Consider the following 27,819-nt stretch of genomic DNA (forward strand, 5'->3'; position numbering starts at 1 on the left):
TCCCTCTGTCCTTCCCCCGTGCTCATGCTCAAGCTCTCTTTCTCTCATATAAATAAATCTTAAAAAAAATTTTTTTTGTACAAGTGAGGATTTGTATTGGAATTGGTTTATAATAGAGTAACTTAAAACTGCAGTTGAAAGTCACTGTCAACGATTATGAATCACAATTTAGATAAAACATCTCTGAAACTAAGAACTGTAGGAAAATATATTTGGATTTCAAAAACTCTGATTTACAGCTTTGCAGGAACATGTTTATGCACAAATGAGTTTCCTAGTGCTGTACTGTAGAAGTAAAGGCATTTGAGAGCCTACCAGGGCCAATAGTGGTCAAGTAGGCAAAAGTAGGTAAAAACATAGAAGCAAATTGAGCATCTTTGAACTCAGCTTGTGTTTCTGATAGGATGTTCATGAAGTGGGCATGCCACGAAGTGTTCCTCTTTAGGAGCATATGTGGCTGCTCTTCTTCGGACCTAGGAAAAGGGAATAAAGATGAGAATATTTGCTTATCCATTCATCAATTAAAAGGCACTTAGATTATTTCCATTTGGGGGATATTATAAATTGTATGTCCAGGTTTTTATGTAAATATCCTTTCATTTCTCTTGGGTAAGTATCTAGTTTAAGGATGATTTAAAATGTGCTAATACTTTTTTAAAAAAGATTTTATTTATTTATTTGACACAGAGAGAGAGATCACAAGTAGGCAGAGAGGCAGGCAGAGAGAGAGGGGGAAGCAGGCTCCCCGCTGAGCAGAGAGCCCGATGTGGGGCTGGATCCCAGGACCCTGAGACTATGACCTGAGCCGAAGGCAGAGGCTTAACCCACTGAGCCACCCAGGCGACCTGTGCTAATACTTTTATAACCTCTATCATGTTATGTAGAGATCTAGCAGAGATACAGGTGGATTAATTTGAGATTAATTTCATAGTCTATGCTAATGGTCCATCCTGAATGTTACCCACTAGTGCCCAGAAGGCCTCCTTTTGATGGACTTTCTCGTTTCCCTTTTCTACAGTAGCAGTGGTGGCCAGGTTCTTCACTCTGCTTAAGTCCTCCAGGCGCCTTCTAAGAAGCAGTTAAAGAAGACTGCACAGTACCTGGAAACCTTCCAGTTTTACTTGCAGAATTCAGCCTCACTCATAGTTCCCTGGGGAGTATGAAACTTTTATCAGATTGCCATAGAGCGGTCTGCTTAAAGGGTCTCAGTGCGCCAGGTTGGTTTGTCTACCAACTCTCCAGCATCAGTAGCTAATGTTGACTTTGCTTTCCTGAAGTATCTTGACAGAGATTTAAGAAAATTTTCCTGAAGGAGAAAAATTTTGGAGTCAAGCATTTCATATCCAGTATGTCTTTGGGGTCAACCAGTTGTATTTTCCTATCTTTCATAAAGTCATTTTTAATTTGTGTATTCCTAGTTAAGGATTCTGTATCATCAGATTTCCCTGGCATTGCCTCTTTCTGCTCAGCTATAGTGAATTTTAAAGAAAAATCTCCTTCTGACTTAGCCCCATTTTTTATCCCTAAATTCAAGTTCCTCTTTGGCATTTGTTGGTTTCTTTTCTTGCTCTTCAGTTCTGTCTAAGTCTCCTAACCCATAGCTGGGACAGAGAGTCTATAATTGCTTAAAGATTCTCTTTTATTTCTTCTGTCAATTGATCTTCTTTTCTTCTTTTCACTGAGGGTTTGTCTGGCTCTTCTCTCCTTATGACTTAGAATTTTTTCAAGCCCAGTGTAGTCTGCATTATTTTTTTTTTGGCGGTCTCTCCCCTAACCCCTCCATGGTCAGAAGAGACAGCGCAGACTACAATGTCTACACCAAAGGTAGTGTTTCCTCTTCCCAATAGTTCCAAAAAGGAGGGAATTCAATTATTGAAAAGAAAATAACCAATTTTTAAAAAAATTTTATTTGTTTATTTTAGAGACAGAGAGTGTGAGAGCAAGCGAGGAGGGGTAGTGGGGGAGGGAGAGGGAGAAAGAATCTGAAGCAGACTCTATACTGAGTGCAGAACCCAATGCAGGCCTGGATCTCAGGACCCTGAGCTGAAACCAAGAGTCAGATGCTTAATCTACTGAGCTACCCAATCACCCCAGAAAACAATTTTAATAAAATTTATGGTACGGTTGAAATAAAGTGGATACTTTCATAGGCTATTGCTATATCTTGATCTTAGTGAAAACCATTTTATTGTAGGAAATTGGTTTTTAGAAAGGGATCGTTTTGTTGTGAGAGAGAGAAACCCATTTGAGCTAGAATCAAACGGAGGTGGAGTTAGGAAGATGATTGTGTAGACATCTTATGGAAGGCAAGGACAGTAAGTGTAACCAGACCTCATGAAGGTCTATAACCATGAACTGGTAGGCTCTCCATGATCGAGGAAGATAATAAAAGTTATCTTTCCATATCCCTTACCAGATTAGCTTTAAACCAGCTTTTCTACTAGAATTATTGGGACTCAAGTCTATCTGCCTAGAGAAAACAACCTATTTAAAAACAACCCTGTTTAAATCTGGTTTCTACCCCTGGTTCCACCCTCTAGAGTAGTAGAATGCTAAGTATCCTATAGCCTGATTCTGCTGTGGCCCTGCTCTTCCTATGGGCTGTTTGGCTTTGGTTTCTCTTTGAATAGTTTCTCTCGTTAGTTGAGGGAACTGATGTAGCCTTTGTTTCTTGTAACCAGAAGAATCTAACCAAAACATTGGGCATTTCTTACATACCATCCGTGTGTTTAGCACTAGAAGATAGGTGATACAAATCTTATCCCTAGGTAGTTCGCTCTTAAGGCAAGACATATGCACATTAAGCATTTATAAATCTTTGAAGAATAATACAAATAACATCAAATGAGTGGTCTGACAATGAGGACTGAATGAGTACAGAAGAGAGAGATGTGGATGTGGCCTGCAGAGAGCTTCTAGGATAAGGAGGTGGGAGGAAGTTATCTCTTAGTAAGTATTAAGTGCCTACTTTTACAAGGACTTGAGCTGAATACTTACGAGTAGGCAGAGTGGAATGATTACTATTTTCCACTCACATCCAGTATAAATATTAGACCCACAAAGGGAACTAGTAGTAAAAACTTCACCTTGGGACAAAGCACCCAAAATGGTAGCAGAGTTCACCGGACAGAAGCCTTTTCAATGACAAAGAGTTAAATGGCAATGGGTGAAGATGAGCATGGTAGGGCTTTAAAAAAAATACCCAGTAGAGCAGCATAGGGTCTTTATTGTCATTGACAATAGTCAGGTTAAACGAACCTGTGTGTTTACCCTGGGATGGGGGACTTACTGAGTTAACATTTTCTATTTGGCCCAGAGCACAGTATGGTTGCCTGGGATTTGTGTGAACTTCAGTAAGAGAGCCTCTCAATTAGGCCTGTGTTTGGGAGCTACTTCCCACCTATGATTTAGACAATACTGTATGCATTATACAGGGTATGCTTTCTCTTTTACAGCTGAAGAGAAAGAAAAACCTGAGGACATCTAGGATCTTAAACCCTCTATAACAAGGGAAGACAGATTTCTCCTAACATGAAATACTAATATCAAACAATATGCAAAGGCAAATGAATTCCAAGAGAGGGAACCCTGTTTTAGAGGAACTTTTGAAATCTGCCATGTATACTCACATAGAATTCGAGGGAAATAACCACAAATCCTTCACCAAAGTGTGAAGGAGCCAACATTAATCTCTCCCTAGGTCTAAAACTGCCAAGCTAAAATTTGTTATCACTGACTCCTTGACCTACTTTCCTTCTTTGCTTTGAGGGCACATCCTTACATGGGGTCTAATCATTTATATGCCAGGAGATTAATTAGCTTTTCAGAGCCTCTGTGCTAGTTAATAGTCCCAAAATAGACCACTAGTCCCACAGCCCATTGCTTCTTAGGAAGATGGATTATAGGAGTGACGAAATTTGAGCAAGCTCTATCTGTCAGTGCCTCTGTGTATGAAAGATGTGACCTCCAACCCTTTCAGCTCAGTTGGTCTCTAGTGCGTTGCCTTAATTATGCTCCCCCTTCCTTCAAGATTCCTGGAGTCTTGAGTAGATAAACCTAAGTTTCAAGGTGATGTGACAGGTAATATGATACACTGAATCAAAGTCAGGTGCTATAACCAGACTTGGGTTTGAATCATGACTCTGCTGCTTTGATCAGGTTACCTGTCTGGGCTTCTTTTCCCTGATCTCTAAAATGTAGACTGATAGTCCTCATCTCCTAAGGTTGTGATGATGCTCAAGGAACAGTGTATTAAATGTATTAAACTGCTTACCCACAGAGTAAATATTCCATATATAGTAGCTGCTTGTATTGTGATGGACGGTTGAAGGCACAACATCTTCTGCCTTCAAGCTATTGAGGCTTGAGGGTACATTGGATCCACTGGGGCTGTCAGAGCTTCAGGGGAGCTGAGAAACATGGATGTCTTTGACAAATTGTTAATCAATGTAGCAGAATCTGAATTTTGCCCACTACACCCAAATGTGAAAACATATAGCCCTCTATTCCAATAACTTGCCTTGATGCTCTGATTCCCTCTGGTGGCAGAGGAAAAATCACAAATTGCCAGCTATTATAGGTAACTCAGTCTCTTTCCATAATAAAGAGTCTTTTTAGAGTCAACTTGGCCTCCTTAGAGATAAATGCTTAGTCTTTCAGGGTGGTCTTCCCCACCATACCCTTTCCCAAAGGGGCTGCGTGTTGTACATGTACCTCATGGCAAGGTAGAAGAGGTGGCTGCTCTGTGAATGGGTTCTTGGGCTCTCCACGAGGTCTTCACTGGTGTTTTAGGCTCCATACAAATCTCATGTTTTAGTGCCTTCTCATCTTGACCTCTAAACTTTGAGTCCCAGGGCTCAGCTCAGGCTTCAGATATCTTAATCAAAAGTAACCCCCAGGGGGCGCCTGGGTGGCTTAGTGGGTTAAAGCCTCTGCCTTCGGCTCAGGTCATGATCCCAGGGTCCTGGGATCGAGGCTCACATCGGGCTCTCTGCTCAGCGAGAAGCCTGCTTCCCCCTCTTTCTCTCTACCTGCCTCTCTGCCTACTTACGATTTCTGTCTGTCAAGTAAATCTATAAAAAAAAAAAAAAGAAGTAACCCCCTAGGATTACCTGGATGGTTCAGCAAGTCTCTGCCTTCTGCTCAGGTCATGGTCTCAGGGCCCTGGGATTGAGCCCCGCGTTGGGCTCTCTGCTCAGCGGGGAGCCTGCTTCCATTCTCTCTCTCTGCCTACTTGTGATCTCTGTCAAAGAAAGAAAGAAAGAGAGAGAGAGAGAGAGAAAGAGAAGTGACCCCCTAAATTGAGTAACTTCAGTTACTCCTCTAGTTCTTGTATCATGGCTTTAAATATTATGTATATGCCAGTTACTCCTAAATTAATATCTCTAGTCCAGACCTCTCCCTTGAACTCCAGGCTTGTATATATAAGTGCTTGTCTACTAGAAGGCTGCAGTTAAGATGCATAACAGGCATTTCAAAGTTGATGTCCAAACCCTAATCCCTGATCTTGCCCCTTGAACCTCTTGTTTCATCAGTCTTTCCCAGCTTAGTTGACGACAACTGCATCCTTCTAGCTGCGCAGTTCAAAAGCCTCGTAGTCACCTTGAAAACTCGCTTTTGTTCATAGCTCACATCTAGTCTTTGGGGAAATTGTTATCTGTACCTTCAAGATATATTCTGAATCTAATCATCTCTCACCATTTCCATCTCTACTGCTGTGGTCCACATCTTCATCGTTTCTCACCTGAATTACTGCAGTAGTCTCCCAACCAGTCTCCCTATTCCTCCCGCTTGCACCCAGATCGTCAGCTCTCAACCAAGTATTCAGAGTGATCCTTTCACAATCTCAATGATAACTCCTCGCTCAGAATCTTCCAGTGGCTTCACATCTCATTTAGAGTAAGAGCCAAAATCCTTTCACTTCCTACAAAGGCCTTGTGGGAACTGTACTCTCTCCCCCTATCTTGTACCTTGACTTCATTGTCCGTTCTTGCCCCCTTCAACACTCTACTCCAAACAGCTTGGCCCTTGCTATTTTCCAAACATATCAAATCCTTTCCTTTCTTGGGGACTTCATACTTGCTATTCTTTCTCCTTGAATGCTTGGGATTTCTGGCTTCCACCTCACTTCCTTCAGGCCTGCTCTAATGTTACTTTATTAGGGAGGTTTTCTGTGATAAGCCTATTTGGTAATGCAAAACCCAGAAGTTACCCTCTTCTAACCTTGTTAGGAATATATAACTAATAACTCTTTAAATACAGTATATTTTTTAAAAAATATATTCTTACAATGATACTGTAAGAAAATGATGAGAAAGGGCAACAAAATTTCCCTGAGGGACAAAGAAACTTAATAGAAAAATATTGACCCAAAGCAAAAGAAAATGATTACCCAATATCCCAGTGTGAACTTTCAGAAGCTCAATGCTTTAGTTAAATCTAAGAAGGGAAAACACATGGCAGAAGTAGAAGAGCTAAGTAAAGTAATGGTCAGATAATAGGAGGTGCTATCTAGATGATAGGAGGGGGTGAAGCATTAAGTGATAAGTATCAAAGAAGAAACAAGAGAAAAACAAAACCATTACAAAAAATAAAGACTAAATTATAAGAAGCACAAATAAGACTAGGCATGACTGACAGCACAGTTAGGGGCATAAAGATTAGAAATGAGAAAAGAAAAGATGAAACAGAATAAAACAAAGACATTAAAAAGGCTAGAGCGAATGGCAAATAATAGAAGACAGGCAAAATACTTTATTCTCCCCTAAGAAGAAAAGCAAAACAGTAGAACATAGAAATATTTATAAGCAAAATTTTAAAATATATTTTTCTGAAAAAGCCTGAAATCTACATTTTAACTGATACATAATAATTTAGGGAAAATTTGCTCAATAATGCCCAACACAATATTCTATTAAAACCATTGGACATTAAAGGATAAAGAATATGACTCCAAGAAGAAAACAGCATAAAATACTCAGGATCTTGGGTTAGACAAAGTACAACACCAAAATCACTTCCAGAAAAGATAAAAGTGATAAATTAGATGTCATAAACTTTTGTACTTCATGATACACCATTGGAATAGAAAGACAAACCTCAGAGAAAATATTCGCAAATCTTATATCTGATACAGAACTTGTATCCGGAATATAGAAAGACCTTAATAATAAAAAGACAACGCAATTAAAAAACCCAATGAGCAAAATATTTTATTTTATTTTTTTAAAGATTTTATTTATTTATTTGACAGAGAGAGAGATCACAAGTAGGCAGAGAGGCAGGCAGAGAGAGAGAAGGGAAATAGGCTCCCTGCTGAGCAGAGAGTCTGATGCGGGGCTCAATCCCAGGACCTTGAGATCATGATCTGAGCCAAAGGCAGAGGCTTAACCCACTGAGCCACCCAGGCGCCCTGAGCAAAATATTTTACTAAGCATTTTACCTGTAAAAGTTATATGAATGACTAATAAATACCTGAAAAGGTGTGTAAAATCACTAGTCATTAGGGAAATGAAAATCAAATCTATTGAGATACCACTTTACATCCACAAAAATGGCTATTATTAAAAGATAGGCTACAACTTATGGTGATTTTCCTATAGTCCTAGAGAAACTGGAACCCTCAGACACTGCTGGTGGGGGTATAAAATGGTACAACCATTTTGGACAATAGCTTGGCAGTTTCTCCAAAAGGTAAACAAACTTACATATGACCTAGCATTTCCACTCCTAGGTATCTGCCCAAGAGAAATAAAAAGCGAATATTTTCACAGAGACTTGTACACAGAGGTTCCTAGGATTGGCAATAACCTAAGTGTTCATCAACTGATGAATAGATAAAATATAGTACTCAATTCTCATTATTCATGGGTTCCACATACGCAGATTTCCCGACTTGCTAAACAAAACCTATTTGTAACCTCAAAATCAGTCGGAGTTTCCGGGCCATTCTTGGATACGCACATGTCCAGAGCAGCAGAAAATTTGAGCCACCCAACAAACATGTTCCCGCTGAGGTCAGACGAGGAGACACTCTGCCTTCTCACTTCAGCCCTGTTCCTGTACACAGTTGTCCTTTTGCAGTCTATTTAACGCCATGTTTTTCACTTTTTTTTTTGGTGATTTTTGTTGGTGATTTTGTTTAAAAAAGCATCCAAGCCTAGGGCTGAAGTGCTGGCTAGCATTCCTAAGCACAAGCAGGTTGTGATGCGCCTTGTGGAGAAGACGACGTGTTAGAGAAGCTTCATTCAGGCATAAGTTATAGTGCTGTTTGCCATGAGTTCAATGTTGTTGTTTTTTTTTTAAGATTTTATTTTATTTATTTATTCGACAGAGAGAGCGAGCGAAAGAAAGAGCACAAGCCAGGAGACAGAGGGAGAGGGAGAAGCAGGCTCTCTGCTGAGCAGGGAGCGCAATGCAGGGCTCGATCCCAGGACCGTGGGATCATGACCTGAGCCAAAGGCAGCTACTTAACCAACTAAGCCACTTAGGCGCCCCCATGAATTCAATGTTAATGAATCAACACTAAATAGTAAATATGGTGTCTTTAAACAGAAACACACACACAACGAAGTTATATATTATTAGTTGATGAAAAAGACACGTTGCAGGAACCTAACCCTGCATTTCCCCTAGGCTCAATAATTCAGTATTCACTAAATTCAGTGTTTGGAATGGTTTTGTAGAACATAACTACCAGGAATAATGAGAATAGGCTCTGTATCCATGCAATGTTGTAATGTTCAGCAGTTAAAAAGGACCAAACCACTGATCAACGCAACAACATACGTGAACCTCAAAGACACGCTGTGTATGTAGGAGGAATGGGAAATTGAGACCTGAAGGAACATGCCAATTCATAATATACAATTAGATAATTTTATTATTGAGCAAAAAAAATGCCACAATGTAGACGAGTTACTCACAAGTGGCTACAAAGCTACAGTGGATTTTTAGTTCTATTTATCTGGAATTAAAGCTACAGTTGTTATACAGCATTCTTTTTTGTTTGTTTGTTTTTGGTCCTGTGAGGAGCTTGATGCGGGACTCGATCCCAGGATTCTGGGATCATGACCTGAGCCAAAGGCAGTTGCTTAACAGACTGAGCCACGCAGGTGCCCTCCCCCCCAACCTATGTTTAATAGATAAAGCAATTTTTTCAATTTGTGTTACTCGATATATTAAGCTTACTCTGACATCATCTTTTTCACAATTCTTTATCAGGCTTACTCTGAAGTCCTGATTTTCATAATCAATCAGACTGACTTTCATATTCTGTTCTTCATAACTTTTATCAGTACCTCCTCTGGCTGCCTCTGCCAGTACATCTGGTACATACAATTCATTACATGCTTCAACATTCCTCAATAACATTTCCCACTTGTGAAAGAACCCAGATGCAAAGACTACATATTACATGATCTCATTTATGTGACTCTTCCAGAAAAGGCAAATCCCTTTTTATTTTTTTTTTCAAAGATTTTATTTTTGAGTAATCTCTATACCCAACCTTGGGCTCAAACCCACAAGCCTGAGATCATGCTCTATCGACTGATCCATCCAGGTGCCCTGGCAAATCTCTTTTTAAAATTGGGATATAGGGGCACCTGGGTGGCTCAGTGGGTTAAACCTCTGCCTTCGGCTCAGGTCATGATCTCAGGGTCCTGGGATCGAGCCCCACATTGGGCTCTCTGCTCAGCATGGAGCCTGCTTCCCCCTCTCTCCCTGCCTGCCTCTCTGCCTACTTGTGATCTCTGTCTGTCAAATAAATAAATAAAAATTTAAAAAAATCTAAAATTGGGATATAATTGGCATGTACTGTTGCGTTAGTTTTAGGTGTACAACATAATGTTTCAACAGATGTATAGATTGTGAAGTGATCACCACAAGAAGTTTAGTTAATATCCATCACCACACATGGTTACATTTTTTTTCTTATGAGCACTTTTAAGACCCACTCTCTTAGCAACTTTCCAGTGTGCAGTACAGTATTGTGACGCCTGCTGTACCTTAAATCACAGGACTTACTTGTAACTGGAGGTTTGCACCTTGCACCACCTTCATCCATTTCCCCTACCCCCTCATGCTCCACCTCTGACAGCCACTAATCTCTGTATCTGTGAGTGGCGTTTGGTAAAACCCTTGTTTGTTTCTTGAGGTTTCACATGTAAGTGAGATCATATGCTATTTGTCTTCTTCTCTATGACTTATTTCACTTACACTGCCCTCAAGTTACATCTACATTGTTCCAAGTGACAGGATTTCCCTCTTTATGGGTAGTTTTCCATTGCAATGTATGCCACATTTTCCTTATCCATTGACGGACGGACACTTAGGTTGTCTCCGTGTCTTGGCTATTGGAAATAATGCTATACTGAATAAATGGGGGTGCAGATATCTTTTTGATAGTGGTTTTGTTTTCTTTGAATCCATAATGGGGTTGCTGAATCACATATTAGTTCTATTAATTTTTTGAAGAACTTCTATACTCTTTTCCATTGTGGCTGCACTAATTTATATTCCCACTAACAGTGCCCAGGGGTTCCTTTTTTTCCACATTGTTGCCAATACTTGTTAGTTCTTGCCTTTTTGATAGTAGCCCTTTTAGCAGGCATGAGGTGATTATCTCATTGTGGTTTTTATTTGCATTGCCCTGATGATTAATGACATTGGGCATCTTTTCAGGTACCTGTTGGCCATCCGTGTGCCTTAGTTTTGAAAAATGTCTCTTCAGATCTTCTGCCCATTTAAAAAACCAGATTGTGCCTTTCTGCCTGTGGACACTGCCAGGTAAGCATTGTTAAAGTCTCCCCTCCTGGGCACCTGGGTGGCTCAGTGGGTTAAAAGCCTCTGCCTTTGGCTCAGGTCATGATCTCAGGGTCCTGGGATCGAGCCCCACGTCAGGCTCTCCGCTCGGCAGGGAGCCTGCTTCCTCCTCTCTCTCTGCCTGCCTCTCTGCCTACTTGTGATCTCTGTCAAATAAATAAATAAATAAATAAATAAATAAATAAATAAATAAAGTCTCCCTTCCTACCGCCATCATGTCTCAGTCAGAGTCTCCCACAGACCCTCTCTTCGTTGAGGTTTGAGCTCTGCAACAACGATGAGAGTCCGAGGAGCTGTTATGAGCAATGGGAACACTTAATGGACTGTGTGGTAATGACAGATCCAAAGACCAAGCACTCCAGAGGCTTTGGGTTTGTCACGTACGCCACTGTGGAGGTGGTGGGTGCAGCCATGAAGGCAAGGCCGCACAAGGTGGATGGAAGGGCTGTGGAGCCAAAGAGGGCTCTCTCAAGAGAAGATTCTCAAAGACATGGTGCCCACTTCACTGTGAAGAAGATTTTTGTCAGCATTAAAGAAGACACTGAGGAACATCATCTAAGAAATTATTTTGAACAGTATGGAAAAACTGACGTGACTGACTCGTGACTGACAGGCAGTGGCAACAGGAGAGGCTTGGCTTTTATAACATTTGATGACCATAACTCTGTACCCAAGACCGTCATTCAGAAATACCGCACTGCGGATGGCCACAACTGTGAAGTAAGGAGAGCCCTATCGAAGCAAGAGGTGGCGAGTGCTTTATCTGGCCAAAGAAGTCGAAGTAGTTCTGGAAACTTTGGTGGTGGTCGTGGAGGTGGTTTTGGCGGCAATGACCACTTTGGTCGTACAGGAAACTTAGGTGGTTGATATGGTGACGGTGGGGATAGCCACATGGATTTGGTAATGTTAGAAGCAGCTCTGGAGGTGGCGGAGGCTACAATGATTTTGTCAGTTACAATAATCAATCTTTAAAATCTGGACCCATGAAAGGAGGATATTTTGGAGGCTGAAACTCGGCCCCTGTGGTGGTGGAGGCCAATACTTTACTAAACCATGAAACCAAGGTGGCTACCTTGGTTCTAGCAGTAGCAGCAGCAAGGGCAGGGGCGGGAGGTTTCCATTGCTTCCAGGAAGCAGAGCTCAGCGGGAGAGGAGAGCCAGAGAAGTGACAGGGAAGCTACAGGTCACAACAGATTTGTGATCTCAGCCAAACACAGTGGTGGCAGGGCCGAGCTATCACAAAGAAAGCATGTTTTAGACAATACTCATGTGTATGGGCAAAAACCTCAAGGTCTGTATTTGTGACTGATTGTATAACAGGTTATTTTAGTTTCTGTTCTATGGAAAGTGTAAAGCATTCCAACAAAGGGTTCTCATGTAGATTTTTTTTTTTTTGCACCCATGCTGTTGATTGATAAATGTAATCGTCTGATCATGATGCTGAATAAATGTGTCTTTAAAAAAATTAAAGGGGCACCTGGGTGGCTCAGTGGGTTGCAGCCTCTGCCTTCGGCTCAGGATCAGGGATCCTGGGATCAGGCCCTGCGTCGGGCTCTCTGCTCGCAGGGTAACCTGCTTCCTTCTTTCTCTCTCTCTGCCTGGCTCTCTGCCTACTTGAGATCTCTCTCTCTGTGTCAAATAAATAAAATCTTAAAAAAAATTAAAAACAAAAATAAAAAATAGATCATTTTTCTATTGAGTTGTATGAACTCTTTATACTTTTTAATATTAGCCCCTTATCAGGCATGTGATTTGTAAACATTTTCTTCCAATCTGTAGGTTGCCTTCTCATTTTGTTGATGGTTTCCTTTGCTGTACAGAAGGTTTGTGGTTTTATGTAGTCCCATTTGCTTATTTTCGCTTTTGTTGCCTTTGCTTTTGATGTCAAATTCAATAAATCATTGCCAAGAGCAATGTCTAGGAGCTTACTACCTATGTTTTCTTCTAGAAGTTTTATGGTTTCAGGTCTTATGTTTGAGTCTTTGATCCATTTTGAGTTAATTTTTGTGTATGGTGTAAGGCAGTGACCCAGTTTCATTCTTTTGCAAATGGATTTCCAGTTTTCTCAGCACCATGTATTGAAGAGACTGTCCTTTCTTCTTTATATATTTTTGGCTTTTTTTGGTAATTAATTGACCATCTATACATGGATTTATCTCTGGGCTTTATTCTGTTCCACTGATCTATATGTCTGTTTTTATGCCAATACCGTACTATTTTGATTACTCTTGCTTTGTAACATAATTTGAAATCTGGAAATAGGATACCTGCAGCTTTGTTCTTTTTTTCTCCAGATTGCTTTGGCTATTCAGGGTCTTCTGTGGTTCCGTACAAATTTTTATAATTATTTGTTCTATTTCTGTGAAAAATACCATCGGTATTTTGATAGGCACTGCACTGAGTCTGTAGATTGCTTTGGGTGGTCTGGACTTTTTAACAATATTAATTCTTCCCCCAAAACCCAATATTAATGCTTCAGTTCATGAGCATGGAATATCTTTCTACCTATTTGCATCTTTTTCAATTTCTTTCGCCAATGTCTTATAGTTTTCAGTGTATAGGTCTTTCACCTCCTTGGTTAAATTTATTCCTAGGTATTTTATTTTATTTTATTTATCTTAAAAATTTTTTTTTAATTTTTCTTAGTGATCTCTACACCCAATGTGGGGCTTGAACTCATGACCCTGAGATTAGGAGTCATATGCCAGCTAAGATGCCCCTCTTCCTCTGTATTTTAATCATTTTGATTTAATTGTAAATAGGATTGTTTCCTTAACTTCTCTTTGTGATAGTTCATTATTCATGTATAGAAATGCAACTGATTTTTGCGTATTGATTTTGTATCCTGCAACTTTACCATATTTGTTAGTTCTAACAGGTTTTTTTTGGTGGAGTCTTTAGGGCTTTCTATATATAATATCTTATCTACAAATAGAAATAGTTTTACTTCTTCCTTTCTGTTTTGAATGGCTTGTATTATTTTTTTTTCCTTTCCTAATTCACCAGTTAGGACTTCCGGTACTATGTTGAATAAGAGAAAAGGCAAATCTTATAAGGATAGAAAGTAGATAGAAAATAGAAAATTAAGGTGATTGCCTGGGACAGGGAGTTGTGAATAGAGATAGATTGCAAATGGGCACATGGGATCTTTTTGGGGTGATAAAAATGTTCTAATAATGGATTATGGTAATGGTTGCAGAACTCTGTAAATTTACTAAAAATTATTATATTGTTCACTTAAAATGAGCAAATACTATGGTATGTAAATTATTCCAGAGAGAGAAATAAGGAATTACTTAGGCAGCCAGGTAAAAACATCAAGTCACTTTTAAGGGAAAGAAAATTGGGTTCTCCTCAGAAACATACAATTTCTCACAGAAGCATTCAACACCAGAAGACAATAAGACAATACCTACAAAACACACAACGAAAGAAAGTATAGCCAAAATTATCATATTGAACCAGTCTTTTTCCCATATCCATGATCTTCTGCAATGTGACCTTGCTACTCTCCCATTAAAAAGTGGGTCTAATTTTTCTCCCTTGGAATCTGGGTGGGCCTTAAGGACTCTCTTGTTATCAAGACAATGAAGTGAAAGTGATGTTGGTGAATTCCAAGTCTAGGTTAGAAGAAGCCTTGCGGCTTCCGTGTAGGTCCTTTGTAACACTCCCTCCTCCCTAGAATCTCTCTCAGGATGCTCCCTTTAAGAATCTAGATAGTGGGGGGGGGGGGGGGCGCCTGGGTGGCTCAGTGGGTTGGGGCCTCTGCCTTCGGCTCGGGTCATGGTCCCGGGGTCCTGGGGTCGGGCCCTGCATCGGGCTCTCTGCTCGGCGGGGAGCCTGCTTCCCCTCCTTCTCTCTCTGCCTGCCTCTCTGCCTAGTTGTGATCTCTGTCTGTCAAATAAATAATAAAAAAATAAAAATATAAAAAAAAAAAAAAGAATCTAGATAGTGGGACACCTGGGTGGCTCAGTGGGTTAAAGCCTCTGCCTTTGGCTCAGGTCATGATCCCAGGGTCCTGGGATAGAGCCCTGCATCGGGCTCTCTGCTCAGCGGGGAGTCTGCTTCCTCCTCTCTCTCTGCCTGCCTCTCTGCCTAGTTGTGATGTCTGTCTCTCTCTCTCTCTCTGTCAAATAAATAAATAAAATTAAAAAAAAAAAAGGAATCCAGATAGTGGGCTGTGAGAAGCCACACCACCTGGAGACCCACCTGGAGATGCTCTGTTTGACAGCTCCAGCTGAGCGCAGGTTTCAAACCACCCCTGCCCCGGTGCCAAACTGACTAAAGAAGACTCCAGATGGTTCCAGCCCCCAGCTGTTTCAGTGCCCCCCATCCCGCCTCAAGAAGTTACAGCCTTTTCCCCAGCTGAGACCCCAACCTCATAGAAGACAGACAATTCATTTGTGCTGCACCTCATGCAAATCCTGACCCGCAGAATCATCGTTTGTTTCCCGCGACTAGCTGGGGTACGCTTTGTTAAGCAGCAAGAGATAACCAGAACAGCAGTATGATAGAAGTGATACTGTGTTCTTTGCATTTCAAACAGTCATTGGGCTCATGATTTCAATCGGTCTCATCACTCACGATGTTTATTTATTTATTTTTAAAAGATTTTATTTATTTATTTGACAGAGATCACAAGTAGGCAGAGAGGCAGGCAGAGAGAGAGAAGGGGGAAGCAGGCTCCCCGCTGAGCAGGGAGCCCAATATGGGGCTCGATCCCAGGACCCTGAGATCATGACCCGAGCCGAAGGCAGAGGCTTAACCCACTGAGCCACCCAGGCACCCCGACTATCACTTGTCTAAGGTGGTTGCAACTATAACATTACTCTTCCCTTTGAAATAGTAAGTATTTTGTGCAGAGGTTTTGTGAGACTTTGTAAATATTCCCATTGCTCATCAAACATTCAATTAGTTTGTTTACTTCAATCAGTATGGATTAATGCGTTTCTCTTTTATTCAGTAGGTTATTATTATTTATTTTGCTGCTCAGATTGGCCTAGATTTGGCTAGTGGGAGCCCTTTTAAGTTGCCTCTCATACCTTTTGACATGTCCCCATAACTCTTGAGCAGTTTCTAACTTCCTGTACAAGATGTCCCAGCTTTATCTACGGTGTGTGGGAACCAAGATCTGGCACTGGGTAGGCTCATTGCTGTAAGGTTGTACAAACACATGAATTGATATGTTAATAAAATCTAAAAATTAACGAATACAATCTATATTTCTGTATGTCTGTATTGACCACCGTAAGTTTACACCACTACCTCTGATTTGAAATGAATGCCACAAGGTTCATTTTCCCCTTCTCCTCCATATTTATTTGTCTTTTCTCTGACAATGAGACACTTGGTTCCCATTACCTTAATGTATTTACTTATTTGATTAATGACACTTTATGTAATCAATCTCTCATCGCCAGCATGGCCCCAGCTTCCATGTTGGGGCCTTCCCCTTCCACTTGGGCTTCTGATCCAGGGGAGCGGTCGCCCTCCTACACTAACATCTTCTTCACTCCACATGGGCTGTGAAATCTCTTACTGCTCCCACCCCACGTGATCTTCCCCCAACCCTGTGTCCTCACCCTGCTGGGGAAGCCCACTGTGGCATCTAGCGGTCTTGGGCTGAACTGTCACAAAGGAAAAGGGAGATAATAGGGAGAAGGGGAAGAGAAAGAAAAAAAGAAAGGGGAACTTACCTAACTTTTTAAAGTTATGAAAATACATGTTTAGAAAGTTTTTAAGTATAATACACAAGAGCAAACAAGCTTATCCTTAAAAAACCAAGTATCACATCCGTAGCCAATGACAACTACATCTTAGAGCAACATTTGTCTTTGTTTACCAATACAGCAGTGGGTGATAAAACCTAACATCTCAAACAGATTGCTTACTGTTTATAACACAAACACATGGGTATGTCTGAATTCATATTTTAGGCATTTTAACTTAAAGTGCATAGAGAATCACATACAATAAATTTGTCATTGAAAAAGTTAATTAGATCACAATTTCAAGAAAAATCAAGGGCTGTAGAAGTCAAGGTCACTTGTAAGAAATTGATTTTTGTCAGAAGTCTTTGTCAGTAAAACTATATAAGTATACAAAGTAATGAGATGTTTCCCTTTCCCTTTTTTCCAGGTTGAAGGGACTGTCACTGCTTGTCGCTGAGGAGCAGATACTGATTTGTTGCCAGTGAGTACACGTGATGCAACAATGTTAATACCGCATCTACAGGCAGAGTTGACAACTCACTCCAATGTAGGACAACCATGATTTACATATGCATTGACCTGGATTTTTTTTTTTTAAGATTTTATTTATTTACCTGACACACAGAGATCACAAGTAGGCAGAGAGGCAGGCAGAGAGAGAGGAGGAAGCAGGCTCCCTGCTGAGCAGAGAGCCCTATGCGGGGCTCGATCCGAGGACCCTGGGATCATGACCTGAGCCCGAGGCAGCGGCTTAACCCACTGAGCCACCCAGGCGCCCCCTGGATTTTTTTTTTTAATGTAGTTTCCATAAATAGTAGATTTTAGAGCTATACAACCCATTTGGCTAAAAACAATACAAATCAGGAATAACTCATGAGTTTACTAACTCAAAAAAAGTTCACTAATCAAAACTCAAGAATAAAAGTAAACGCTGGCAATGAACTCAATACCTGACAACAGTTACTGGCAATTTTAGCTACTGATAAATACTCCAAAACGTAACTTCAAGAGGACCACATTTATTTTTTCTATATGGCAATGTGATTGTTTTCGAAAGTGTGTATGAAGTTGCAAATTCTAACTATAATCCACATCATCTTAGATATTAAGTATGTGGTTCATAGAGTAAACAAATTCTCTCAAAGAGCAATTCAATATAATTTTTTTCAAAGATTTTTATTTAGGTATTTGACAGAGAGGGAACACAAGGATGAGCAGGGGAAGGGGGAGAACCAGGCTCCCTGCTGAGTAGGGGGCCCAGTGCTGGGCTCTATCCCAGGACCCTGGGATCATGACCTGAGCCAAAGACAGATGCTTAATTGACAGAGCCACCCAGCCCCCCATAGTTCAATATAGTTAATTAAAATAATTGATTTAAGCTTCCATGAAAACCATTAAGTATCACATTTGAATGATTTTATATTTACACTTTTGGAATCTGGCCAGCATTGAAGAGGTTGACCACGTTTTTTATTTCTCACAGCAGAGGCTTGGGCAGTGGAATGTTAGGTAGGGCATTTGTCATAAAAAATTCATCAGATGGGGTGCCTGGTTGGCTCAGTTGGCTAAGCATCTGCCTTCAGCTCAGGTCATGATCCCAGGGTCCTGGGATCAAGCCCCAAGGTCCTGGGCTCCCTGCTTAGCGGAGAGTCTACTTCTCCCTCTCCCTCTCCCTCTGTGCATGTGCACTCCCTCTCTCTCTCTCTCAAATAAATGAATATAGTCTTTAAATAAAAATTCATCAGGCATTTTTCTAACAAGAGATCAACTCCTCTTCCCAATTACGGGTGCACTTGGTTTCCAAAGAGTCGGGTATGAAAGGGGAGGACAAAATGTAACTTTATAGTGATCAAGGTTAACATCATCAGTGATAAGTCAGGTTGATATCCTGTACCCTTAATATGATGTGATGAGAATGACACTCTACTTCTGTGATCTTCCAGCAGCCCCAAACCCCAGTGTACAATGAGAAAAACCCCAGAAAAACCCCGATGGAAGGATATTCCTCATAATACATGAGCAGCACTCTGGGATGCAGGCCATCAAAAACAAGGAAAGGCTGAAAAAAATTTCACAGCCTGGAAGTACCTAAAGGGGCACAAAAGTAAGTGTAATGTGGATTCCTGGATGAGATCCCGGAACAGCAGAAGAAACATCGGAAGAAATCTAATGAAATCTAAACAGAGTGTGAAGTTTAGTTAGTGGCACTGTGTCAACATTCGTTCCTTAGTTTTGACAAATATACTATGTAATATAAGATGGTACCCACAAGGTGAACTAAGGGTTATACAAGAATGCTTTCTGCTGTCTTTGCAACTTTTCTGTAAAACTAAAACTTATAAAATTAAACAGTTACAGGGGAAAATGAAATGATCAAATATTAGAAAAAAGGTGAGGGTGAATTTCTCTGTTGGGAGCGGGAGACATTTACTAACTGCCTCAAGACTGAGACACACTAAGGAAAAGACTGATAAATGTGGCAAACTAATACACAAAAGTGTATTAAAACTTGGTGGCTTAAGCAACAGGACAACTTGGTGGCTTAAGCAACAGAAACTTGACTTTTCAAAATTATGTGGGCTAGACGTATGAGATCAAGCTGTCAGCAGGATTGGTTTCTTCTGAGGTCTCCCTCCCCAGTTTATAGATTACCATCTTCTGTCTGCCTTTACATGGTCTTCCCCAGTGTCTGTGTTCTAGTCTCCTTATAAGGAAATCAGTCATAATGAATTAGGGCCCATCAATATGACCCCATTTTAGCTTAATAACCTCTTTAAAGGACCTATCTCAAGGTACAGTCACATTCTGGCACACCTAGGTGGCTCAGTGGGTTAAAGCCTCTGCCTTCGGCTCAGGGCATGGTCTTTCAGGGTCCTGGGATCGAGCCCCGCATCAGACTCTCTGCTCAGCAGGGAGCCTGTTTCCCCCTCTCTCTCTGTCTGCCTCTCTGCCTACTTGTGATCTTTCTCTCCCTCTGTCAAATAAATAAATATAATCTTAAAAAAAAAAAAAGGTACAGTCACATTCTGAGGTACTTGGGGTTAGGACCTAACATTGGAATTTGGGAGGAAAACAATTCAGCCCATAACAAACTGCATGACAAAAACCACAGTAAGTAAAAATCAAGATGGCAAACTGAGGAAAATGCTTGCAACTGATATCCCAAAGGGTTAACGTCCTTAATATATAAAGAATTTCTACAGGTAGAAAAAAATAAAGACCAAGGGTCATATAAAAAAATGAATGAGAGATATGGAATAGATTCTTCACAGAAAAAGAAATACAAAGGCATTTGAAAATATCTCAACATGTTTCATAATAAAATCTCATTTTCCACCTATCAGATTGGCAAAAATCCAGGAGTTTGACAATTAGATTATATCAATACACACTTCCATACATTGCCACTAGCAATGCAAAATGGCACAAGCCCATGGAGGAGAATTTAATCATATCTAGCAAAAGTACATGTGCAAGAGGCGCCTGGGTGGCTCAGTGTGTTAAAGCCTCTGCCTTCGGCTCAGGTCATGATCTCAGGGTCCTGGGATCGAGCCCCACATGGGGCTCTCTGCTCAGCAGGGAGCCTGCTTCCCCTTTCTCTCTGCTTGCCTCTCTATCTACTTGTGATCTCTCTATATATACCAAATAAATAAAATCTTAAGAAAAAAAAAAGTACATGCGCAAGTAAGCATCTGCCTTCATGATCTCTGGGTCCTGGGATTGAGCCCCTCAAGGCCATGGCGGGCTCCCTGCCCAGCAGGGTGTCTGCTTCTCTCTCTCCATCTGCACCTCCCCCTGCGTGTGTGGGCATGCACACTCTCTCTCTCTCAAATAAATAAATAAAATCTTTAAAACAAATAAATTAAAATTAAAAGTTCTTAATTGCTTCTCATATATTTGTGTATCAAATCATCCCATTGTATACCTTTAAACGTATACAATATTACATGATAATTATATCTCAAAAGACTCTTTTTTCAAGGCAAAAAATAGTCTTTATAATTTAGTACCAACTGTAATATTTTATGAATTAAATAATATATATAATGTCTGGGATTTGCCCAAAAGTAATCTGTAGGTGGGGTAGTGAAGATGAATATAGATGATACAAGACTGGCCGTTAGCTGATAATCATTAAACCTGGATGACGTGTTATAACCATTTTTATTTAATTTAAAAAAAACTTGAAGCCAACTTGAAGTGATTCTCACTTGTAAAGATAGGACAATTTGAACATTAAAAAGATTGTAACAGGCCATATGTTTATCTAACATGATTCCAATCAAAATAGCAACCATTTTTAAAAATCTAGGCAGGTTAAATCTGAAGTTAATATAAAAAAATAAGCAATAGTTGGCAATAAAACTCTGAAAAAATGAAACAATGAGGAGAAACTAATCCTATCAAATATTATACATGCTATAAATGATGAAAACAGTGTGCGTTAATGGACAATAAACTAATGGAATATAATGGAAAATTCAGAAGATCCAAATATATATGGGAATTTCTGTATGATAGAGGTGGCATCTCCATTTTGGGGAGTAAAAATGTTTTTGTAAAGTAAGTAGTGTTATGACAACTGGGTAATCATTTGGGGGGAAAATGGATCCCTTCTTCACAAAAGTACCAGAGGGAAAATGAGTGAAATTTTTTATCACCCTGGATTTAAGAAGGTTTTTCTAATTGTGACTCCAAATTCAGGTATCATTTAAAATTTGATGAATATGGCTATCTAAAAATCTAAAACCTCTTCAAGTAAAAGAAACCATGGTCAAGGATAAATTGTAAACTGGGAAAAACATTTGCAATCCAAATTACAGACAGAAGGAGTTAATCACTCTACCTATCAACTTAAATTCGTAAAGAACTACTAGAAATTAAGATGAAATGAAACATCAACACAATAGGAATAGGAAAAAATGGGCAAAATACAAGAAGAGTTCCAAAAGAAAGAAGACAAAAGGAAGGAAGGAAGAAACAAATGCCTCTTAGTCATGAAACAATGTTGACCTGCACTCCTCTTTCATAGTAAGAGAAATGGAAATGTAAACTATACTAAGATACTTTCTGCTCTTTCAGCCTAGTTGCTCAACAACACCTCTTGGAGACGTTTGTGGAAATATATACTGTCTTGCTCTCTACTTGTGGAATGCCAAATGATAAACTCCTGTAAAGGGCAATTTGGCAACATCTAACACAATTGCAAATACATTTACCCTTCAACTCAGCAATCCCACTTTTGGCAATTTATCCTTAAGATCCACTTGCAAATATATGAAATATTGAATGTACAAGGTTATTCATTACAGAATTATTTCAATAGGGAAATAATTAAGCTATGGTACATCCCATACAATGGAATACTATAAAGTTGTTAAAAAAAGATAAAAAAGAATGAGCAAACTCTATGAACTTGTTTGGAAAGATTTCTAAGGTGTATCGCTAGGTTTTTTTTTTTTAATTGTTTTTGTTTTGTTAGATTTAATGTTGGCTTTAGACTTACAGAGTTAGTTATATAGAATTTAAACTTTCTTTGGAGTTCTTGATTTGCATACTACATCAAATTTGCAGCTACAAACTAACATAAAGAAGGAAAAAAGTTAGAAGACCACTGAATTAGAGTTAAGTTAAAGAACAAAAAAAAGCAACTAGCCAGAAATCGTAAAGCTGATGTGTTCAGTGTAGGAGTTTGTATTTTACTTTAATTAATTAATTAATTAATTTTTTTGAGCAAAGCAATAGAAGTTTATTAAATGAAGATACAGAAAAAGCTCTCAAGAGTAAGAGAGGTGCCGGTGAGGGCCTTTAAGGTCGGTCTTTTATAGAAAGCTAACCAGGGAACTTAAATCCTTTTAACATTTCTATTGATAACATCTTCAGTGGCTTACTTCCTTTTTAGGGTCTGGTTGTTCTTTGCTGGTCAGAAGTGATGATCATAAAGACACCCGCCCCACATGCCTAGGACAGGTGGTTGGAGGAGTTTTTATATTATCCATAGAGCTGGGCCTCTTTTTGTTTTGTTGTTAACAGTACATGCTGGTAGATGATATTCCCAGAAGCATGAATGTAGTCAATTGTCTGCAGTCCTTTTATCTAAGAAGCAAAAGTGGATGTTACCAATTCATTGACTCAGGATCAAATCTTTCTTGATCATCCCAAGACCATCGATACTGTTTTCGAGTTCTCAAACATGATTTGAACTCTTTGTTGGCTAAATTGGTTGCTTGGTGTAAACATCTTCCTGGTAGGGGTTCTGGTCTTTGATATACACAATCTTCTGATGTTATTTTTGTATTCAGGGGGTGATCTTTGAAGACCTGCTGTCAGGGCTGCTTTCATCAAACAGTAGGTGTGGACATGGCTGATTTCTACATGTTGCTACCTTTGCTTGCTGTTCTGTGTCCTTTTCCTCGCTCATGGGTGATATTTCTCAAATTCAACAGTCCAGGGAAATGTGGAAGGTCCTTGCTTTGTGGGGTCCATTGCCATTGCTCCATCTTTCACCACGACAAGATCATCCTTATGGACCAGTGCCAAGGCACTTAAGGTGGGTACAACCATTTCTGGTAAGGCCTTGCTGCCCCTGAGGCTTATGTGTGAAGAAGCTTGGGTTCCTGTACCTCCCATAGAACTGAAGACCCACAGCTTCATTAGTGATTCCAGAATAATCTGTTACGTGAAAAGCAAAATACAGAAGGGTGAATATATTGTAGTCCTCTCTTGTAAAACAAAGGAGTTGAAAATAAGTGATTTATGAAAATCACTTGTATTTTCATAATGAAATGCTGGAATGATATAAAAGAAACTCGAGTATTGGGGTCAAAGTGGGTAGACAGGAGCAAAGGCAGAACAAGACCTCAGTGTGTACCGTTTGGTTTAATTTTCACTTCTGAACCATTCAAATGAATTATCCATTCAAAAGCACTAAAAAACCTTGGGACACCCGGTGGTGTAGTTTGGCTCAGGTTATGATCTCAGGGTCCTGGAATTAAGTGCTACAACTGGCTTTCTACTCAACAGGGAGTCCAGTCTCACTCTCCCTCTGTGCTGTCTCTGTCAAATAAATAAATAAAATCTTTTCAAAAAATTCAAAAACTAAAATGTAGCATATGCATCCAATTGAATCTATATATTAGTTTTCTAAGTTAATTATTTTTAATATCTTTATTATTTTTTATTATTTTATTTTTATATTTTATTAATTTTAATTATTATTAAAAATAACAATTAGTTTTAATTATTATTAAGTTTTATAAGTTAATTATTTCTAGTTAAAATAATTAATTAGATCTATACATATGAACAAGTGGAGACTTCACAAGCAAGGTGAAGAAAGCAACTTGCAAAAAGATACAAACAGTGGGTATCATTTATGTAAAAAATCTTAAACGTATCCAAAACATTCTATATATTGCTGTATTTATGTATTTGTGCGGGAAATATAGAAATTCATGCACCCAAAAGGTCACACAAGATTCTTGGTGAGGCTATCCCTGGAAAGGAAGGGACGAAGTTGAAACTGAAGAAGAAAACAAAGGGAAGGTATTTTTTTTTTAAAGATTTTATTTATTTATTCGACAGAGAGAGATTACAAGTAGGCAGAGGCAGGCAGAGAGAGAGGAGGAAGCAGGCTTCCCGCTGCGCAGAGAGCCCGATGTGGGACTCGATCCCAGGACCCTGAGATCATGACCTGAGCTGAAGGCAGAGGCTTTAACCCACTGGCACCCCAAACAAAGGGAAGGTATTAGCAAATGTTACTGTTTTATAAGGTATCAGTGAAGCAGTTCTCCAGAGATAAGCTGAATGTTTTTGAGCAAGATGATAGTATTACTTGAAATGTCCTTGGGAAGACTGATTTTATAGCCCACTATTGGATAGATTAAGTGAGGAGAAACTAAGAGAGACCAGTTAGGAAGCTAGTATCAGTAACTTAGATGAGAAAAAGTGAAGGACTGCATTAGAATGAAAGCAGTGGGGGCGCCTGTGTGGCTCAGGTGGCTGAACGTCTGACTCTTGATTTTGGCTCAGGTCATGATCTCAGGGTTGTGGGATTGAGTCCCACATTTGGCTCAGCACTGGGTGTGGAGCCTGCTGGATTCGCTCTTGCCCTGTCTGTCCCTCCCCCATCTAAAAGAAGTGATTGAAAGCAATGATGCTGGGAAGGAGTGAAGATATGACTACGGTAGGCGAACCAGTGACCTCTAAAAATGTCCATATCCCAGCCCCCAATAACTGTGAATGTGTTCTGTTACATGACCGGGGGGGTTCAAGTTGCAGATGGAACTGAGGTATGAATCAGCTGACCTTCAGTTAGGGAGGTTATCCTGGACTACGTGCATGGGACCAATGTAATCACAAGGATCCTTAAACGGGGGAGAGAGAGGCAGAAGATTCAACACGTTGTGGCTGATTTTAGATGGAAGGGACCCCAAACCCAAGGAATGCAGCAGGCTCAGGCTTGAGGAACTGGGCAAGGTAAGAAACGAATTCTCTCTTAAAGCCTTTGCAGGGAATGCAGCCCTGCTGACTTATCTTAATTTTAACTCAGTGAGACCAGTTTTCGCTCCTGACCTGTAGCACTGTAAGATAACAAATATATATTGTTTGGGGCAAAAGTTTGCGGTTATTTGTTGTACCAGTGTTGGGAAACTCAAATGTGGCAAAGACATTTAACGGAAGTAATGATTCTGTGGGTCTGATCAGATGTCCAGGTATCAGTGTCCAGGAGGAAAATATAAAGTGAGTCTGGGTTTAGGGGAAGAGACCAGAACCGGAGAGAGACAGCTGCATCTCCAGAAGTTTATGTGATGCCAAAGAAACAAGTGTAAAAACAGAGAAGGTGAAGGAAAAACCACAGGAATACCTACATTTGGGGGCCGGAAGGGAAAGGAGCCATTAAAGTAGGAAGATGTGCAGGGGCAGGGACGAGTCCATTAGAACCGCACAACCTCAGAAGCCAGGGAAAGAAAAGCCTTTGAGAACGTGGGAGAAGGAAGTCGATAACAGTTTTAAATGTTACAGAAATACCAAAATGACACAGTTGTCTGCTTACTTTGCACATTGATGGCTTAAAACAACAACAACAACAATAACAACAAAACCCCCCAGAGACCCAGGCACTGCCCCAGACCACTTAAATCGGTCTCTGAGGCTGAGAACCAGCGCTCAGGTGATTTCACTGTGCAGATAGGGTTGAGAACCAGTGGTGGAGTTGTGAAGTGGGCCTTTTCTGTCACCCAGACATTGACAGTAGGACGTCCGCTGCAAACTGTAGACTCCTGGCTCTCCCCCAAGAGAGGCACCCAGCCATGGGGGCTAGATCCCGTCAGTGGTGGAAGTAGAAATGGGGAGTTTGTGTGGGGAGAAGCTTTCCTCTCTCTGAACCCAGGAGAGGGGAGGTCCCCCCAAATCACTTGTAAATATCAGGGTGCCTGAAGTAGGAGGTTGATATCTTATTCCCACTCTTTCATCTGCTTAGAGAAGGACTTACCCGTCTGTCCCTGTGCCTACCTGAGCAGTGGGGAGAGAATGGAGAGGCCAGGTTTTCCCTCTGAGAAGCCAAGAATTGCTTGGCAAGTTGGTTGTGGGAGCATAGGTGTGTGGTGGGGGCAAGGGTGGGGGTGGGGAGGGCGGTCAAAAAGTTACATGAATTGTCCATATCTTTCTAAACACCTCCACAAAAAAGCTTCTCTGGTCTCCCAGTGTCCGTCTTCCAGTAGCTTCCCTGGTCACCTGTTCTGAAACAGTTTTCAGAATGGAATACTTCGGAGTGTTTATTTTAGTGTGATTATTTGTGCACTTCTTTGAGACTGTCAGCTTCACAAGGGTGGGGGGTCGTATTTGTGTTTTTTATTCTCCTCCACTGTATCTCCGCCTGGCACAAAGTAAACATTTGCTAAATTTAATTGGATAATTGAATGAAATTTTAAAAGGAAAAAGGGATCTTTTGACAACAATTACATATTAAAGTACAAATAGGTATACAATGTAAGCCTAAAAAATACTGAATAGAGGGGTGCCTGGCTGGCTCAGTCAGAAGAGCATGTGACTTCGGTCTTGGGGTCATGAGTTTGAGCCCAATGTCGGGTGTAGCCATTACTTTAAAATAAGCAAATAAACTTTTAAAAAATGGGTAGATGCACACAACATATTAGTATTGATTTCACTTTAGTCCTAGGACTTCAAGTTATTTTTATTTTCTTTGTGATTTATAAAAATTCCTACAAAGATGTTGAATACTTTTCTAATCAGAAGCAAGGAAATCAATATTATAAAATACACCTGTGGGAGTATCTGTTCATGCTGGGCCCTGAGCCCTGTCAGAGAGGACTGCGCTTGAGTTCTGCCTCTGCTCCTTACCGGCCCTGTGACCTGGGGCAAGCTATTACCTAGTGACATCCCTTTCCTCATCTGTAAAGTGGGGACAATCAAAGAATCTCTGCGTTAGGTGACAATGACGAATGAAGTGGGAGAGCACCTGTAGCATTTGGTACTGGGTGCCTGAGAGTCGAGTGTTGTTAATACCTGGGGGGAGATGTCTCTTTCCCTTGGCACTGTAGTGAGTTTCTACTGTAAATATTTGTGTAAATTCATTAGCTTGTAGTTAATAATATTTAAATGCTAAACTTCAGCTGGGACAAAAAAAATCAAAAAAATAATTCAACGCATCACCAACAGGTGGCAGCATATCACAGTTTTTCCACAAGGATGGGCCTGCGTGGTGTCCTGGCTGGACAAAGGTCCCTGAAACAGTCTGTTTTAAAAGGAAGAGACTTTAGAATTTATCTAATTTATCTCCTTTAATTGGCCCATGGAAACCTGGAAATGAAGTTTAAAAAAACAACAACAACAACAAAAAACAGAAACCCAAAGATCACAACCTACTCATTTTCCAGGAAAGCGTGGGTTCGGGAGAAGAGGCGGTAAAAACAGTCTGTGTACTTCACATCGAATGAATTTGGGTTATTTCCACAATATCCCTTTTAGCTAAACTTAGAAAACATGGCAGAAAACATTCTAGTTTTCTAGTTCTTAAATGGAAACATCACTTTGGGGAATAAAGAGTATATTTCCTAGTTATGCAACGTAGTTTGGTGAGCCTAAAAAAAAATAGAGATTCCCCTCCCCCACCTCCTCCTTTTTTTTTTTTTTTTTTAAGTGTTTTCTAGTTGACAAGCATCACCCTTTGTTATATCAGTAGATCCTCACCATCTGGGGTAAGGGTTATCATTTCTATTTCACAGACCAGAAAAATAGAAGTTCAGAGAAGAAAATACCGTTT

General features: G+C 40.2%; 1 long non-coding RNA gene across 2 annotated transcripts in view; it reads left to right on the plus strand.

Moving 5' to 3' along the window:
* Positions 1-27,819, plus strand: part of LOC123947115 — a 118,227-nt gene that overhangs the window by 6,634 nt on the left and 83,774 nt on the right. For both annotated transcript variants that reach the window (XR_006819703.1, XR_006819704.1), the window contains exons 2-4: positions 16,963-17,082; positions 18,479-18,639; positions 22,982-23,085. This is a non-coding gene — a long non-coding RNA (uncharacterized LOC123947115). The remainder of the gene's footprint in view (positions 1-16,962; positions 17,083-18,478; positions 18,640-22,981; positions 23,086-27,819) is intronic.

Source organism: Meles meles, chromosome 7, assembly GCF_922984935.1.
Source record: "Meles meles chromosome 7, mMelMel3.1 paternal haplotype, whole genome shotgun sequence".
NCBI classification, from domain to species: Eukaryota; Metazoa; Chordata; class Mammalia; order Carnivora; family Mustelidae; genus Meles; species Meles meles.